The sequence below is a fragment of the Mytilus californianus genome, unplaced genomic scaffold, assembly GCF_021869535.1.
Source record: "Mytilus californianus isolate M0D057914Y unplaced genomic scaffold, xbMytCali1.0.p SCAF_6, whole genome shotgun sequence".
Taxonomy (NCBI): Eukaryota; Metazoa; Mollusca; class Bivalvia; order Mytilida; family Mytilidae; genus Mytilus; species Mytilus californianus.
The window spans coordinates 9973353-9981531 of record NW_026262712.1 but is presented as its reverse complement, the minus strand read 5'-3'; positions in this window follow the sequence as shown (position 1 = coordinate 9981531).

Sequence of the window (8179 nt, the reverse complement as noted above, 5' to 3'; positions counted from 1 at the left end):
CGCTTCGGCAAACCGCCATCGTTTTCCTCTTCCGATTGCAAGAATGTCCGACAGACAGATTTAATCAAAAGTTTCTGTTGACCGATCGGCAGTTTAGATTTAGATAAGTCCTCCTGCGTTAACAAAGCCAGCGCCTCCAGTGAATCAAATCCGAGTTGCAGAATTGTGCTTGCCGTCGCTTCACTAAGTTTTTTGACCTCGGCCCACTTCAAAACTTCATCCGCGTCACTCATTTGTGACTTTTCTATATCGTTCATATTGGGTCCGCAGTAAACTTTAAATAATTGCGTGATGCTCTCAAAACGTTAAACTGTCAACAACTTCTCTGGCTTGAACAAGCGGAACAAACGGCCTCAATGTCTTCGCAGAAAATACATCCTTCACAAAAGGCTGAACAGTCCAATTTAATCATGAAGATCACTTTGCTTAAATCGGCCTCAGACTCGGTTATATACGCACTGTATCTGTAAACTTCTTCAAAGCTCAACACATACCATGACGGTAAACGAAGAAAGTTAGACACAACTTTAGAAAAGAAGACGTGATCCAAATATTGATCATTAGTATCCATTAAACTTAGTTTAGCTTAACGTTTGTGTAACAATTGTCTGTAAAATGCCTTACTAATCGGCAATCAAAAATAAAGAAATACGATTATGCTTGATCGATTTGACATACAACTTGCTTGCTCCTTGCAAAATTTTTGAATGTTGCGAGATGCTGGGATGCATACTGTGCAAGATAAATTTGATTGAATTTATTGGATTAGGTTAAACCGGGAAATTCGAAAAATCAAAGCTGATTGGTAGATAAATATATCCCAGACAAAGCAAGATTCAAATAGGACAATCCGATTGGCTGTTGTCCGTAACCAGCCAAAACAAACGTGAAAAGGAGGTGCAGGGTTTTATAAAAAATAGCAATCAAATAATACGAAACTAAAGAATGTACAAATGCTTCTACAATACATGTATCTATATTAATACTGTATTTTCAAAAAAATACTTCCATGACAGCAATATTGGAAAACAATGACTTAGAAATTTGGTTAGCATCAATTTATAGTGCCAGCATGTCCTCTTTTGATTCAAAATATTGAATCGTCAATAAATATCAGAAAGTTTCATACGTTAGACTGACTCGTATAACAAAATTATTTGTCCGCATCAACAAAAACTGACCATATTTGCACTTTATTATGTAAATTTTAATAGCTGCATAGTAAATCAGTTATATTTTTATATCAGGATGGATTGTATAATACAAATGACAGCAATATTGAAAAAAAATTACTAAAAAATTTGGTTTGCATCAATTTATAGTGCCAGCATGTCCTCTTTTTATTCAAAATATGCAATCGTAAACAAATATCAGTAGTTTTCATACCTCAGACTGACTCATATAACAAAATTATTTGTCCGCTTCAACAAAAACTGACCATATTTGCACTTTATTATGTAAATCTTAATAGCCGCATAGTAAATCAGTTATATTTTTATATCAGAATGGATTGTATAATACAAATGACAGCAATATTGGTAAAAAATTCCTAAATAATTTGGTTCGCATCAATTTATAGTGCCAGCATGTCCTCTTTTTATTCAAAATGTTGCATCGTAAACAAATATCAGTAGTTTTCATAACTCAGATTGACTCATATAACAAAACTATTTGACTGCATCATTCAAAACTGACCATATTTGCACTTTATTATGTAAATTTTAATAGCTGCATAGTAAATTTGTTATATTTTTATATCACGACGGATTGTATAATACAAATGACAGCAATATTGATAAAAAATTACTAAAAAATGACAGCAATATTGAAAAAAATTTACTAAATAATTTGGTTCGCATCAATATATAGTGCCAGCATGTCCTTTTTTTATTCAAAATATTGAATCATAAACAAATATCAGTAGTTTTCATATCTCAGATTGACTCATATAACAAAATTATTTGTCCGTGTCAACCAAAACTGACAATATTTGCACTTTAGTAAATCTCATTAGCTGCATTGTAAATCAGTTATATTTTTATATCAGGATTGATTGTATAATACAAATGACCCTATATTTAAAAAAATGACTTAGAAATTTGGTTAGCATCAATTTATAGTGCCAGCATGTCCTCTTTAGATTCAAAATATTGAATCGTCAATAAATGTCAGAAGTTTTCATACGTTAGAATGACTCGTATAACAAAATTATTTATCCGTATCAACAAAAACTGACCATATTTGCACTTTATTATGTAAATTTTAATAGCTGCATAGTAAATCAGTTATATTTTTATATCAGGATGGATTGTATAATACAAATGACAGCAATATTGAAAAAAAATTACTAAAAAATTTGGTTCGCATCAATTTATAGTGCCAGCATGTCCTCTTTTTATTCAAAATATTGAATCGTTAACAAATACCAGTAGTTTTCATACCTCAGACTGACTCATATAACAAAATTATTTGTCCGCTTCAACAAAAACTGACCATATTTGCACTTTATTATGTAAATCTTAATAACCGCATAGTTAATCAGTTATATTTTTATATCAGGATGGATTGCATAATACAAATGACAGCAATATTGGTAAAAAATTACTAAATAATTTGGTTCGCATCAATTAATAGTGCCAGCATGTCCTCTTTTTATTCAAAATATTGAATCGTAAACAAATATCAGTAGTTTTCATACCTCAGACTGACTCATATAACAAAATTATTTGACTGCATCATTCAAAACTGACCAAATTTGCACTTTATTATGTAAATTTTAATAGCTGCATAGTAAATCAGTTATATTTTTATATCAGGATGGATTGTTTAATACAAATGACAGCAATATTGAAAAAAAATTACTAAAAAATTTGGTTAGCATCAATTTATAGTGCCAGAATGTCCTCTTTTTATTCAAAATATTGAATCGTAAACAAATATCAGTAGTTTTCATACCTCAGACTGACTTATATAACAAAATTACTGTCCGCGTCAACAAAAACTGACCATATTTGCACTTTATTATGTAAATCTTAATAACCGCATAGTAAATCAGTTATATTTTTATATCAGGATGGATTGTATAATACAAATGACAGCAATATTGAAAAAAAATTACGAATAAATTTGGTTCGCATCAATTTATAGTGCCAGCATGTCCTATTTTTATTCAACATATTGAATCGTCAATAAATATCAGAAGTTTTCATACGTTAGACTGACTCATATAACAAAATTATTTGTCCGCATCAACAAAAACTGACCATATTTGCACTTTATTATGTAAATTTTAATAGCTGCATAGTAAATCAGTTATATTTTTATATCACGACGGATTGTATAATACAAATGACAGCAATATTGAAAAAAAATTTCAACAAATAAACAAATATCAGTAGTTTTCATACCTCAGACTGACTCATATAACATAATTATTTGACTGCATCATTCAAAACTGACCATATTTGCACTATATCATGCAAATCTATATAGGGGCACATTTGTTATTCATGTTCAACGAGTATATTTTTTCGGACGTCCCCGATATCATTTATAATCGTAATGGATAAGTCTGTCTAAATTGACGAGATGGTACAAATGTACATACTTATACAACACCTTATCAATATCCCTATATATACACTGTACAATTTTCGATTGAACATTTGGCAAAACAGAATCTCAAATCATGTATGTCCAATGCAAACAAGGTGAATTACGATTAAAAATCCATGTATTATGGAAGAGACTGTTAAAAATGGGGAACGAAGCAACGAAAATCATGATGTTGATATCCCATCATATAAAAATATTTTCGATGTGTTGGATAACCTATATATCCGCCACGATTTTTGTAAATGTAACTTTTTAAAACTTAAAATAGCAAATCTGCTACTCAGTAAAGTTATTGGAACTGATTTTATGTAATTAATAAAAGTTAATATTTAGAATTAAAAGTGATGTTGAATTGTTCTGGTTTGAAACAGATATACGTAAAATATTAAGATAAAAGTCGTTTTTAAAACAAACTTTAAATTACAAATGAACACGAAGTTTATTTCTTAATATACACAATCAGTTAAAGCGAAAAGTAAACGTGCGTTTACTTTCAAGTGCACGTAATAATACAGTTGTGAAATCTGTAGTAAACGCCCGTTTACTTTTAAGTGCACGTAAAAATCAACTTGTGAAATCTGAAGTAAACGCCAGTTTACTACTGACTAAACGGACACAGAGTAAACGTGCGTTTACTCGAGTAGACATTAGAAATTTCCATTTTGACCAAGTTAACGTAATTATAGTAAACGCGCGTTTACTAGTAAACGCGAAAATTGAAGTGAACTAACGGAATATGTGCACGCGGCGTTAACGTGCGTTTACTTTATGTAATGCTTTGTCTGCACCCAACTGTAATTCATAGCCAATGCCATGAAAAAGTATCAAAAATTCTTTCAAACTCTATGAAAACTGCAATTAACCTGTCATCTTTTTATAACAAACAGCTGACGATGTTTGAAAAAAATTGTTTTTGTGGTATCTAGAACGAATTCCACGAAATCATTGAATTTCATTAAAATAAATTTTTCAACAAATGGCTTAGACATTTCATTCAAAAGTACATTGGAATATTCATACCATGCTTTCATATGGTAGTGCTGTGATATATCAAATGAACATTTGTGATATACTAAAGATTCTACCACTGTATTGAGTGTGATATAATATTTCTTTTCTCGAAGACAGTTAAATGTTCATATTGAACAAATGCGAGGCTTGCCGAGCATTTTAAATATTGAAATGTTACTGTCGTGAGAGAAAAATATCGTTTTACACGAGATGCAGTGGTAGAATAAATATATATACTCGGTGAAATCTGTTTCTCTATTGGTTTATTTATTACAGCATAATAAATTGACATCATAATTGAATTTTGACCAACGAAGAACTCAGATTGAACACATCAAAACATTGATTATTTTATGTACATATATTTCACAAACAAATTGTTCATTTGAAATGAAGAAATATAAACTAATGTCTTACCTGCAGAAATTTCAAAAGTGAAGAACATCAAATATACAAACATTTTTGTGTGCATATTGCTTGCTCCTAACAGTACGTCTGTATCACATAAATTCAGTATACACGTAAATCAAGAGGACGTGCTATCTATAAATATATACCTTAGTTGAGTGATTTGATATTTTTTTTCAAACCTGTTGCAACTTACAACTTCCTTGGTTACATTAAACAAAATAATCAATTGTAATTACGTTTTTAGTTAGTTGATAACAAGTGTGGATACAGAATTGTGTTGTCTGATGAAGTGGCAAATTCAAGACAGCAGGCTCATATGTCTCTCCAAAATTAGTATTTCTGTTTTGTCTTCTGATGGGCGATTTTGGACACCAATAGTACTACGGAAATTTCAGAAAGTCATCTATACTATTCAATAAGAAAACCTCATTTTGTGTGTCGATTCTCTTCCTTCCACAATAAATTAATCATCATGCCTCTGTGTCCTAAATCTGAGCGTCACTGGATGGTCTTGTGTGGACGAGACGCACGTCTGGCGTATTGAATTTTTTTAGCTATTATTCGTGTGTTTCTTTGTCCTATATGTTCTCTCATTTATTTGTATTGTGGTCCTGTCATGTGGTGTTGTCGTTTTGGTGTTGTGTTTGACGTTGCCATTAAAGCGGGAGGTTTGGCATGCCACAAAACCAGGTTCAACCCACCATTTTTTTCTTAAAATGTCCTGTACCAAGTCAGGAAAAATGGCCATTGTTATATTATAGTTGGTTTCAGTGTGTGTTACATTTTAATGTTGAGTTTTTGTTGTGTCGTTGTTCTCCTCTTATATTTGATGCGTTTCCCTCAGTTTTAGTTTGTAACCCGGATTTGTTTTTATCTCTATCGATTTATGAGTTTCGAACAGCGGTATACTACTGTTGCCTTTATCTATAGGTACCATGCATAGTCGCATTTGTCATCTATTCTAATGATTATTCAGTTTGGGTTATTTTGGGAGAAAAACGAAAATAAAGGCGTCCGGATATTGTTTCCGTCATCGGACGGACTTTTAAGTCATAGACAAGACTTTCGCTTAGGACTGTTTTAATTACACATAATTTTCATAAGTACTCGGGGACAGGACACTTATTTTCGCGTTTATCTGCATGTATACTATGATCATACTACTATAAAATATAGAGACTCTCTATATAATATATCAGTGACCGCCGTGGATGATAAAGTTGGAATTGATAGTAAATAGCAAATATACTTTATTTATGATAAACAATTATGTATGTTCATAGTATACAGAAAACGCGAAAATAATTGAAATTAACAGAAAACAAAAAAATAACGGACTTTGGAAAAAAGGGAGCGGGCTAGAAAATATTGTCCTGTCGCAGTACCTATGACTTTTGATACCTTTCCTGAAATTCTCCAGTCATAAAATCTTTTACAAAAATTCATCCTACTACAGTTTGCATACTTTCAACCACACTCTAAATGCCCGCGATTTCGCGGGTGTGTTCTAGTAATACATTAATACTGCTTGTCAACTCTCAGGGTATACAATTACGATCACTTATGTGGTTCTACAATTATGTTGTTTATTGAATTTTGTAATGCTTAAACTCCCAAGACTAAACTAAACTTTAAAGGATTGGAATAGAAATAAATTGTCATTGAATCTTTGAAAGTTGTTAACACTTCAGAATATCAGTGATTTTTTTTTATAAAGATACTAAAATTGTAATGAATACAGAAATCTTTTGATATTTGCATTTACAAGTTATAAAAAGCCTCCTAATATCATTATATTAATTAATTAAGGCATATGCTAAATACACGTCATTTGTTCATCTCGGTTGCGAAATATTTCATAAGATAGTTAATTTCATGAAAAAAGAAATGAAAGTTATACAAAATTCGGAGACGTCTTGTATTGATAAAAGTAAAAATATCCAACTCTTTTAAGTTTAATTTGAACATTTATGGACCGTGCTTATAATGACAATAGGAATAAGAATGCACAGTATTTATCGTTGAAATCTCGTTTTGGAATTATTTCCAAAACATGTGATACATGCAGAAAATATCAATGAATTTTAAAAATTTGATAACAAGCTTAACTCTGTGAAAAAAATGTGTATTTACAATAAGTAGTTTTTGAGTAATTTTTTTTATTTAATTTAATACAAATCAAGTCAGTCTCATTAGCCAAAAAGCTGAGAAAATTGATGGAGGGGTACAAGAAATGATTTTATCAGAAACATGTATGTGGCACCGTTAAAGTCCACAATTCCTCTAAAGCCCACAACACCGCTAAAGTCCACAACAAATTTCCGCTATAGTCCACAACGCCGTTAAAGTCCACAATTTTTCCGCTAAAGTCCACAATTTTTCCGCTAAAGTCCACAAAATGACCTCCGCTAAAGTCCACAAAAAAACACCGTAAAAGTCCACAATAACAAGTTCCGCTTAAGTCCATAAAAAAACACCGATAAAGTCCACACAATTTTTTTTTTATTATCTAATAATCAATTCGCTTTTTTTTTACTCCCGATTTTATAAAGATCTAAGAAAAATCACGGATTTTTGTTTTTTGAAGGTATTTTTTATCAGCTTGAATTATATTTTTTGATAAATGAAAAGATTATAGTATATTATTTTGATACCCATAAATTTGATCTTTGTATTGCGATTTTCTATCAATGAAACAGACAACATTTCTGAAAAATTTTCTGGCTATGGTGCTCTTTTTGTATTTTTAAGTAAACATTTGTACACCCACAAGAAACTCCAACATAGCGTTCTCTTTATGTATATGCTGGAAACACTGACATATGTTGGAGCCTATATTTGACATTGAAATTTCCTTTGCAAATTCTATAAAACAAGAAATAAATCCATTCAGTGTCTGTTATGATCCACAACACCGGTCCAGACCGTACGCGTACTTTTTGAGTACGCACACAGTCTGTCAGATTATAAGAAGTTTTCACTCGCAGACAAAAATTACAATAAACCTGAATACTTGAATCTTTAAAAAAACATAGTTTATCTATTACTTATAATTGCAATTGACTTTGAACTACATTTCGATTTCTTTTAGGTTGATACTTTGTTTCTTTTTTTTTTTTTTGTTAATTATTTTGTGTGATTA